We start from the raw sequence: 12,283 nt of genomic DNA, 5'->3' as shown, positions 1-12,283 counted from the left end.
CTCCTGGGCTGTTTGTGTCGTCTCTCTAGACCAGAGGTCACCAAACATTGGCCCATACACCAAATCCCCAGCTGCCTGTTTTTGTAAATAAAGCTTTATTGGAAAACAGCCACACCAGTTTAGTTACAGGTCACCTATGGCTGCTTTTGTGCTGCAATGGTAGAGTTGAGTAATTGCCACAAAGGCCATACGATGTACAAAGCCTGAAATATTTAGAATCTGACCCTTTGCCAAAGTTTTCTGATCTCTGCTGTATTCGTTTGTTTTCACACTGCTGATAAAGACATACCAGAGACTGGGCAATTTACAAAAGAAAGAGGTTTATTGGACTTACAGTTCCAGGTGGCTGGGGAGGCCTCACAATCATGGCAGAAGCTGAAAGGCACATCTCACATGGCAGCAGACAAGAGAAGAGAGCTTGTGCAGCAAAACTTCCATTTTTAAAACCATCAGATCTTGTAAGACTTATTCACTATCACAAGAACAGCGTGGGAAAGACGCATCCCCATGATTCAATTTCCTCCCACCAGATTCCTCCCATGACATGTAGTAATTGTGGGAGATACAATTCAAGAGGAGATTTGGGTGGGTACACAGCCAAACCATACCATTCCACCCCTGAACCCTCCCAAATCTCATATCCTTTTTTACATTTCAAAACAAATCATGCCTTCCCAACAGTCCCCCAAATTCTTAACTCATTTCAGCATTAACTCAAAAGTCCACAGTCCAAAGTCTCATCAAAGACAAGGCAAGCCCCTTCTGCCTATGAGCCTATAACATCAAAAGCAAGTTAGTTACTTCCTAGGTACAATGGGGGTACAGGCATTAGATAAATACAGCTGTTCCAAATGGGAGAAATTGATCTAAACAAAGGGGCTACAGGCCTCATGCAAGTACAAAATCCAGCAGAGCAGTCAAATCCTAAAGCTCCAAAATGATCTCCTTTGACTCTATGTCTCACATCAAGGTCATGCTGATGCAAGAGGTGGGCTCCCACTGCCTTGGGCAGCTCCACCCCTGTGGCTTTGCAGGGTACAGCCTCCTTCCCAGCTGCTTTCATGGGCAGGCTGGTGTTGAGTGGCTTTTCTAGGTGCACAGTGCAAGCTGTCAGTGGATCGACCATTCTCAGTTCTGGAGGATGGTGGCCCTCTTCTCACAGCTCCACTAGGCAGTACCCTAATAGGGACTCTGTGTGAGGGCTCTGACCCCACATTTCCCTTCTGCACTGCCCTAGCAGAGGCTCTCCATAAGTGCCCCGCCCCTGCAGCAAGCTTCTGCCTGGACATCCAGGCATTTCCATAGATCCTCTGAAATCTCAATTCTTGACTTCTGTACACCCACAGGCTCAACACCCTGTGAAAGCTGCCAAAGCCTGGGACTTCCACCCTCTGAAGCAACAGCCCGACCTGTACCTTGTCCCCTTTTAGTCACGGCTGGAGCAGCTGGGATGCAGGGCACCAAGTCCCTAGACTGCACCCAACAGAGGGACCCTGGGGCTGGCCCACTAAACTATATTTTCCTCCTAAGCCTCTGGGCCTATAATGGGAAGGGCTGCCATCACCATTGCCTTGGTGATTAACATTCAGCTCCTCATTACTTATGCCAATTCTGTGGCCAGCTTGAAATTGTCCTCAGAAAATGGGATTTTCTTTTATATCGCATTGTCAGGCTGCAAATTTTCCAAACTTTTATGCTTTGTTTCCCTTTTAAAACTGAATGCCTTTAACAGCACCCAAGTCACATCTTGACTGCTTTGCTGCTTAGAAATTTCTTCTGCCAGATACCCTAAATCATCTCTCTCAAGTTCAAAGTTCCACAAATCTCTAGGGCAGGGGCAAAATGCTGTTAGTCTCTTTGCTAAAACATAACAAGAGTCACCTTTGCTTCACCTCCCAGCAGGTTCCTTATCTCCATCTGTGACCACCTCAGCCTGGACTTTATTGTCTATATCACTATCAGCATTTTGGACAAAGCCATTCAACAAGTCTCTAGGACATTCCAAACTCTAGGTGTTCATGCTATTATGGGTTCCATTGTTTCTAGGCCCTTTCAGCTGACTTAGCAAGGAAATATATGTGTGTATAGTAGCCCATATTTATACATATATTTATAAATATTTATATTTATAAATACATATACATATATTTATAAATATTTATATTTATAAATATTTATATTTATATTTATAAATATTTATATTTATAAATATTTATATTTATATTTATAAATATTTATATTTATAAATATTTATATTTATAAATACATATACATATATTTATAAATATTTGTATATGTAACCATCTGTATTTGAATTAAACTAAACATGAATTCATACTGCTATCTCCAATCCTAATCTGTCACCGCATGAATTATTCTAGCCTTCTCCCCTTACTTATCTGCAATCTCTCACCCCAGCAGTGAGAAACATGGGTCCCATCACCATCATCCGTTTATTTAATTATCCAGTTCCTGTGTACTTAGGTAGCAGTATCAGAATTGTTAACTGGTATCCTCATAGGAAATAATTTTATCAACTCGCATCCAGTTTTTATGTATAGTTCCTTTTGTCTTTAGTCTTACAGACTCCACTCATTTCCAAAGTTACTTGGGTTAGCACCCTATCCCTTTCGGTGAGGTTGTTTCCTACATTTATAATGCAGTTAGATTGTTTGGTCACATTCTGCATTTCACCCTGAGATTCCCTCAACCTCCTAATCTTTAAAAAAATTACATACATTAAGGTTCATTCTTTGTTCTGCAAAGTTCTATGGATTTTGACAAGTGCATAGTGTCATAAATCTACCATTAAGGTATCATTGATGTAGGGCAGGCAAACCCCAAAGTGGGGCTTAGCCTGCAAGGGTCCTTGGCTTCACCCAGGAAAGAATCCAAAGGTGAGTCAGTGGTAGGGTAGATGAAAACAGCTTTTTTGAAGCAGCATTGTTAGAGTTCTAAAAGTGTTACAGCCCCGTGGCTGCTCCTGCAGAGCAGGACCACCCTGTAGGCAGTGTGCTGACAGTAGCAGCTCAGGGCAGTTCTGCAATCGTACTTGTACCTACTTTTAGTTACGTGTAGACTAAGGGGTGGTTTACACAGAAATCTCTAGGAAAAGAGTGGTAACTTTTGGGTTGTTAGGTCATTGTCATGGAAAGGGGCAGTAACTCCCAGGTGTTGCCACGGTAATGGTAAACTGACATGGCACACTGGTGGTGTGTCTCATGGAAAGCTGCTTCCACCCCATCCCTGTTTTAGCTAGCCCTCAGGTTGGCCTAGTGTCTGAGCCCCACTTCCGGAGTCAAGTCCTGCCTCCTACCTCATCATTATGGAATAGTTTCACTGGCCTAAACATCTCCCATTTTTCACTTAATGAATCTCTTCTCCCCTTTACCATCCCCCTAATCCCCTGGCAACCATTTATCTTTGTACTATTACTATAATTTTGCCTTTTACAGAATGTCATGTAATTGAAGCATACAATATGTAACATTTTCAGACTAGCTTCTTTCACTTAGCAATATTCATTTACGATTCATCCATGTCTCTTTGTGCCTTGGTAGCTCATTTGCTTTCATTGCTGATAGTATTCTATTGTATCAATATACCATGTTCTGTTTATCTATTCCCCTATTGAAGGACTTTTTTGTTGTTTCATAATCACTAGTTTGCAATTCCAAACAGAGTTGCTAAAATGTTCATATGCAGGCTTTTTTGTGGTCATAAGTTTCAGATCCTCTGGGTAACACCTAGTACCACAATTACTGGATTACATAGTAAGACTATGTTTAGCCTTGTCAGAAACTACCAAACCATCTTCCAAAGTAGCTGTACCATTTTGCATTCTCACCAGCAAGAATGAGAATGCCTGTTGCTCCATATTTTTGCCAGCATTGGTATAGTCAGGTTTTCTTTTTATTTTAGTTATTTTAATAGATGTGTGATGGTAACTTATTGTTGTTTTAATTTGAAATTCCCTAGTGGCAAATGATTTTGAGCATCTTTTCATATGCTTATTTGCCATCTGTATATCTTCTGTGTTGAGGTATCTGTTCAGATCTTTGGCCCATTTTTAAATGGGGTTGTTTGTTTCCTTATTGTTGAGTTTCACAAGTTCTTTGTATATTTTTGATACAAGTCCTTTATCTGATGTGTGTTTTGCAAATATTTTCTCCCAATCTGTGGCTTGTCTTTTTATTCTCTTAACATTGTCTTTCACAGATCAGGATTTTTTATCCTAATAAAGTCCAATTTATCAATAATTATCAATTTTTTCTTTCATGGATCATGCTTTTCGGGTTATATCTGATAGCTCACCACCAAGCCAAAGGTCACCTAGATTTTCTACCCATATTTCTTTCTCAAGGTTTTATGGTTTTGTGTTTTAGGTCCAGGATCCATTTTGAGTGAATTTTTGGGAAAGCCTAAGCATTGCGTCTAGGTTGATGTTTTTGCACATGATATCCAAGTGTTCCAATTGTTAAAATTGTTAAAAGGACCAATTGTTAAAAAGGACTTTCCTCTCTACATTGAATTTCCTTTGCTCCTTCATCAAAGATCAATTGACTATATTTGTGTAATCTCTTTTCGGACCTCTATTCTGTTCCACTAATCAATTTGTCCACTTTTTTGCCAATACCATGCTATCTTGATGGATACAGCTTTATAGTAAGTCTTCAGATAAGTTAGTGTGAGCCCTCCGACTTTTTTCTTTTCTTCATTATTGTCTTGGCTATTTTAGATATTTTGCCTTTCAATATAAAATTTTGAATCAGTTTGTCAATATCTACAAAATAGTTTGCTAGGATTTTTATTGGGATTGTATTGACTCTATGAATCAGGTTGGGAAAAATTGACTCATTAATAATATTGAATCTTCCAATTCATGAGCACAGATTATCCATTTATTTAGATCTGCTATTTCTTTTATTAGGATTTTGTAGTTTTAGACATATAGATCTTATATATTGCTAGATTTATACCTAAGTATTTCATTTTTGGTTGGTGCTGTTTTGAGTGATATTTTTAACTTCAAATTTTAATTGTTCATTGCTGGTATATAGGAAAGTAATTAGCTTTTGTATTAACCTGATACCCTAAGACATTGTTATTATTACTTATTAGTTGCAGGTACTTTTTGTTGTTGTTGTTGTTGATTCTTTAGGATTTTCTATGTAGACAATAATGTCATCTATGAACAAAAACAGTTTTATTTATTTCTTCTGTATCTGTACACATTTTATTTTCTTTTATTGTCTTATTGTCCTAGGTAGTTACCGAGGCCTTTCAGTACAATGTTGAACAATACTGAACAGAACTAGCGAGAAGGTTATCCTTGCCTTCTTCCTAATTTTAGTAGGGAAGTTATCCAGCTTCTCACCATTAAGTATACTGTTAATGGTAAGTTCTTTGTATAGCTGCTCTTTATTAAGCTGAAGCAGTTCTCCTCTTGTCTCAGTTGACTTGGGCTGCTATGACATTAATGCCATAGACTAGGTGGCTTAAAAACAACACAACTGTATTTCTTACAGTTCTGGAGGCTGGAAAGCCCAAGATCAAAGCCATGGTAGATTCAGTGTCTGGGGAGGGCTTCCCGGTACATAGTCAGCTGTCGTTTTTCTGGGAACTCATATGGTGGAAGGAGTGAGAGATCTCTCTGAAATCTTTTTTTATAAGGGCACTAATCCCAATCATGAAAGCTCTTTCCTCCTGCGCCCATCTTATGCCATCACCTTAAGAGTTAAGATTTCTACATATACATTTGGGGATACACAGTCCGTCTATTGCATCTTTATTCCTACTACCTTTTATCAAGAATGGATAATGGATTTTGTCGAATACTTTTTCTGTATCGCTAATATGATCATATGATTTTTCCTCTTTAGCCTGTTAGTGTGGATGATGTTGGGTTTTCTGAGTGTTAAACCAGTCTTGCATACCACTGGGTCATGGTGTATAATTCTTTTTATACATGGTTGGATTCAATTTGCCATTATTTAGTTAAGGATTTTTGCTCTATGTTCAAAAAAGATATTGTTTCATAGTTTTTATTTCTTGTGAAGTTTTTATAAACTTTTGTTAATAGAGTAATTCTAGCCCCATAGAATGATTTACATAATGTTTCCTCTGTTTCTATTTTCTGGAAGAGACTGTAGAAAGTTTGTGTCATATCTTCCTTAAATGTTTGGCAAAATTCACCAAAGAAAACCATCTGAGCCTGATGCTTTCTTTATTGGAAGGTTATTAATTATAAATTAGTTTATTTGTTGACATAGGTATTCAGATTATTTATTCTTGTGTGAGTTTTTTGCAGCTTCTATCTTTCAAGGAATTGGTCTGTTTCACCTAAGTCACCAAATTTGTAGGTTTAGAATTTGTTTTTTGTTGTTTTTTTTTTTTTACTTTGTTTGTTTGTTTGTCTGAGACAGAGTCTTGCTCTGTTGCCCAGGCTGGAGTAGAGTGGCACAATCTCAGCTCACTGCAACCTCCACTTCCCGGGTTCAAGCGAGTCTTGGGCCTCAGCCTCCCTCTTAGCTGGGACTACAGGCATGCACCACCATAGCCAGCTAACTTTTGTATTTTTAGTAAAGATGGGGTTTCATCATGTTGGCCAGGCTGGTTTCAAAACCCTGGCTTCAAGTGATCCACCTGTCTCAGCCTCTCAAAGTGCTGAGATTGCAGGTGTAAGCCACCACGCCAGGCAGTTTTTGATATTTTTTATTATCCTTTCAATGTCCATGGAATCAGTAATGATGACTCCTCTTTTATTTCAGATACTGGTAGTTTATGTCTTTTCTCTTTTTTCTTGATTAGCCTAGCTAGAGGTTTATTAACTTTATTGATTTTTTTAATGAACCAGGGTTTGGTTTTGTTGATTTTTTAAAAATTGTTTTACGATTTTTATTTTCACATCTGTTTGCTTTAGGCTTAAATTATTCTCCTTTTTCTAGTTTCTTCAGGTGTTGACTTGGGTTGTTCATTTGAGATCTTTCTTCTCTGCTGATCTTTACATTTTAGTGCTAAAAGTTTTCTCTAAGTGCTGCTTTAGCTGCATCTTATAAGTTTTGGTATGTTTCATGCTTTCATTTGTCTCAAAGTATATTCTAATTTTCCTTGTCATTTCTTCTTTGACTCATTGGTTATTTAGGAATGTGTTGTTTGAGAGCCAATCATAATCCCAAAGACACAGTTCCGAATGTTGAAATCTTAAAAGATAAAAGTCACCCAAGTCTGAAATCCCAAAATTTACAATCCCAAAAGATCAAAATTTCAAAAATATAATTCTGAAAAAAAATTTATTTAAAAGACATTTTAAAGAAGAAATTTTAAAGAGGAAATTATTTGAGAAACATAAAAACATAACAGAACACTTCAGAGGCCACTTTACACAATAAAATAGGCAATAACAACACATATTTTTGCAAGCAGGTATACTAAAGACAGCCACATGGGTATAACAGTTATGAGCAGACAAACTGCGAAAAGAAATAGGTTAAAAAGGGAACGTATAAACTTGGATCACTATGGTTGGTAATTGTACGCAACCAGCTTTCTAACTGTGGTTGTCTGCAATATTGTGACAAACAATCTAAGTCTGATGAGATTGTTAAAAACCCACAATTGATTACCACTGCATATAGTTTCACAAAGAGCCAAGATCTCAAGAAATGTTATCTTTCACAAATGCAGATGTACAAAAAGGACATCTCTCCGTTTATTGAGACAGTTTCAACATTTTTCCATACACGCACAATGCTTACACACAAAGTCAACATTGCGATAGTGCACTTTCATGGAGTCAAATTTGTAAAAAATGCATAAAATGAATTACAGCTCCCTAAAAGTCTCTATAAAATTTATATTTTCAGTATTGGAAATGATTCAAACATGAAATATATAGCATAATGAATTGTAAAATCGAATGCTGACAATTTAAAATAATGAAAAAAAACAAACTTGAAAAAAGAAAGTGCTGGGCACAGTGACTCATGCCTGTAATCTCAGCACTTTAAGAAGTGGAGGTGGGAAGAGTGCTTGAGCCCAGGAGGTCAAGACCAGCCTGAGCAACATAGGGAGACTCCATCTCTACAAAAAAAAATTTAAAAATTAACCAGGCATAGTGGTGTGTGGCTGTATTCCCAGCTGCTCTGGAGGCTGACGTAGGAGAATTGCTTGAGCCAGAGAGGTCAAGGCTGCAGTGGAGTCACACCACTGCACTCCAGCCTGGGTGGCAGAGTGAGACCCTATCTCAAAAAAAAAGAAAAAAAAAAAAGGAGAAAAACCTAAAAATCTTAAAAAAATTGATGTAAGTAAAAGGTATCTCAGGTATAGATTATGGGTAATTCCTCAGGAATAGTCCATAAGAGCTGGCTGGCTTTCATGGTCATTAACTATGTTTTGCAGTCTTGCATCAGGACGAATAGCTGCTTTTTTCCCTTTAGCACATGACTATCCTCAGAAAGTTGTTCACATTCACTTTCTGTATGGCCACTTTTTTTGAAATTCTGTGACTTAATAGACACTGACATGAGCATTCCCGATTATATTTTCCTATCTTCTGTGCCATACTTCTGTGTTGTTTTGGGCATGCAAAAACCCGTTTCACACGCACTTACATACAGACCCCAGATGTGGCAGAAAAAATACTGGCAATCAAACAGCAACACCCAAAATAATGCTTTACTAGGATTCTAGTAAATCTACTATTTCTCAATCCAGTCAAATCAACACCTAAAATTAAGTCTAAAAGTTCACCCCGGTCAATTTGGCTCCCATATACACATCTCTTTAAGCCATACTTAATTTTTAAATAATGACAATAACAAGGTCATAGTTCTGCCTGACATGATGCAACCATCCCGTGATTGTGATTTTTGGGATTTGAGACTTTAGAGATTTAGACTTTAGAGATTTTTATCTTTGAGGATTTCAACATTTGGGATTATGGCATTCAGCATTGTGTCTTTTGGAGTTATGATCCAAATCTATGTTGTTTACATCCAGACATTGATAACTATTGATATAGTTTAAATCCATTGTGGTCTGAGAACATACTACGTATGATTCCTATATTATTTTAAATGTGTTAAGATGTGTTTTATGGCCCAGAATTTGGTCCATTTTGGTGAAAGTTTTATGTAAGCTTGAGAAGAATGTTGTAATTTGCTGTCAGACGGAGTATTCTATAAATGTCAATTACATCTTGTTGATTGACACTGCTGTTCAGATCAATTCTATTCCTACCGATTTTCTGCCTTCTTGATCTATCAATTACTAAAGAGAGGTGTTGAAGAGTCCAACTGCAGGAGTAGGTTTTTCTACTTCTTATTGCATTTCTATCAGTTTTTGTCCTGAATATTTTTATGTTCTGTGTTGGGTTCATACATGTTTAGGATTGTTGTATCTCCTTGGAAAACTACCCCTTTTATTATTATGTAACGTCCCTCTTTATTCCTGATAACTTTCCTTGTTTTGAAGTCTGCCTTTGTGAAATTAACATAGCTACTCCAACTTTCTTTTGATTTGTGTTAGTATAGTATATCTCTGTCTATTCTTTTAGTCTTAACCTGTTCAAGTTTTTTATTTAAAGTGGGTTTCTGTAGACAATATATAAAAGGATATTGTTTTCTAAAAATCTATTCTGGCACTCTGTCTTTTAACTGGTATATTTAGCCCATTCACCTTTAAAGTGATTATTGATATATCTGGACTAATATCTGCCATGTTTGTCGCTGTTTCTCTTTGTTGTACTTATTCCTTATTTCATTTTTTATCTTCCTGTTTTTCTGATGTCTGATGTCTTTGGCTTTAGTGGAGCATTATATGATTCCATTTTTCTCCCCTCTCTTAACAAATCAATATTTCATTTTTAAAAATTTAGTGGTTGCTCTAGAGTTTTCAATATACATTTACAATTATTCTTAGTCCAATTTCTAAAAATGGACTGCTTCATGTAGAGTGCATGTATTTTGTAACAGAGTGTCTTGATAACAGTCTGCTCAGACTGCCATAACAAAATGCCATAGACTCGCTGGCTTAAGCAACAGAAATTTATTTTCTCACAGTTCTGGAAGTTAGGAAGTTTAAGATCAAAATGCCAGCTGATTAGGCTCCTGGTGAGGGCTTTCTCTTTGGGTTGCAGATACTTACCTTCTTGCTGTCGCCTCACATGGACTTCTCTCAGTGCATGTGTGTGGGGAAGTAGGGAGTGACAGAGGGACGAAGAAAGACAGAGAGAGAGCAGTGAGAGAGAGAGAGAGAAAGAGAGAGAGATCTTCCTCTTTTTATAAGGCCACTAATCCCATTATGAGAGTCCCACCCTCGTGACCTAGTCTAACTCTTAATTACCTCCCAAAGGTCTCATCTTTAAATATTATCACATTATGAATTAGTAGTTCAGCATAAGAATTTTAGGGGAACATAAACATTCGGTCCACAGCGCAGAGTTCCAATTCCTCCCTCCTGTTCTTTACAACATTTCTGTAAAGTTATTGTCAATGAATACATTGTTTCTATTGTTATTTCGAACAATTACCTGTTAAATCATCAAAATAAGAAACATAAAATTTAATTTTATCTCCACTTATACTTTATTGAGTGCCCTTCCATTTTTTTATGTAAATCTGAGTTTCTGACCTACATCATTTTTCTTCTCCCTGAAGAACTTAATATTTCTTGCAAAGTAGGTCTATTGGCAATAATTTCTCCAGTTTTTGTTTATATGGGAATGTCTTTATTTCTCTTAATTTTGAGGGATATTTTAACTGAACATAGAATTCTAAGTTGGTAGTTGTTTTCTTTTGACACTTTAACTATTTTAGTCTGCTAATTTTTTTGTTTTTGTTTTTGTTTTTTGTTTTGTTTTTGTTTTTGTTTTTGCTTGAATGGTTTCTGGAAAGAAGTCTGATGTAATTATTTTTCTTGTTCCTCTATAGATAAGATAGGGCTTTTTTCCTTTCTGGCCTCTTTCGTTGTTTTCTCTTTATCTTTGTTTTTTGTCACTTTGAATATATCTAGGTAGATGTTTTGGTGATCATCCTGCTTGATGTTCTGTGAACTCCCAAGATCAAATAGTTGGTGTCTGTCATTAATTTTGGAGAATTCCCAGCCATTATTGCTTCAAGTATCTCCTCTGGTCTGTTTTCTCTTTCATCTCCTTCTGGTATTCCAGTTACCCATATATTAAATCTTTAGAAATTGTCCCACAGTTATTGGATTTTCTATTCTGTTTTCTTCCATTCGTTTTGCTCTTTGCCTTTCCAATTGGGAAGTTTCTCTTGATGTACTTTCAAGCTCTTCCTTTCCTTTGCTGGATTTATTCTATTGATGAGCCCATCAAAGATATTCATTATTTCAGTTAATGGTGTTTTTTATTTCCAGTATTTCCTTTTGCATCTTTCTTAGCATTTTTATTCTCTGCTTACATTGCCTAACTACTTTTTTTTCCCATTAGAACCCTTACCATATTAATCATAGTTATTTCAATTTTCTGCCTGATAATTCCAAAATCTGTGTCATTGCTAAGTCTGGTTCTGATGCTTGTTTTGTCTCTTCAGATTATGTTTTTTCTTGCATTTCAGCATGTGTGGTAATTTTTTATTGAAAACCAGACATCAAGTATTGGGTAATAAGAATTGAGGTACAGAGGCCTTAAGTGTGAGGTTTTATGTTATTCTGTTCAGGAGTTGGGCTGTATTTAATGCTTTCTGTAGCTGTAGTGCCAGAGACTTCAAATTCCTCTAGTGTCCTTGTTTTCATTATCCCTGTTCACTTGGGGCTCTCCTAAGTATTCCTCCTCAAAGACAGCCTGTGTCTTCCTGCTCTTCCGGGTGAAATCTCCTATTTTCCTGAAGCCCTATTGGTGTGGTGGTATAGTATGGGGAAGATAAGTATTTTATAATCTTATGATTGAATCTGAGTTACTTCGTGTGCTGCTGTTCCTGGGCTGTGACCTTCACAAGTGTTGTTTAGCTTTTTCTCTCCCTGCTTAGGTAAGACAGGAAGGCTGAGGGCTCTGGTGGAGTCTTTTTCCCTGGAGAGCAGGACATTTTTGTGGAGGACACTCTGGGTGAATTGCAATGGCTACTCTTTCCCTTCCATTGCCAGCCCAGCTGGGGATCTTCTCACTTCTTTACTCTAAAAACCTGGAGGGATTCCTAGAGGTAAAACCCATGAAAATGTGGGGGCCCCCTAAGACTGCAGCTGCCAGGATTAATTTTCATGCTAGTACACACTCATCCTCTGACAATTCACCAAAATTACCAGTTAAGTGTTTCTACGAATTTAT

Source organism: Pan paniscus, chromosome 21 (assembly GCF_029289425.2).
Source record: "Pan paniscus chromosome 21, NHGRI_mPanPan1-v2.0_pri, whole genome shotgun sequence".
In the NCBI taxonomy this organism is placed as follows: Eukaryota; Metazoa; Chordata; class Mammalia; order Primates; family Hominidae; genus Pan; species Pan paniscus.
The sequence above is the reverse complement of the archived record's forward strand: the minus strand, read 5'-3'. Positions refer to the sequence as shown.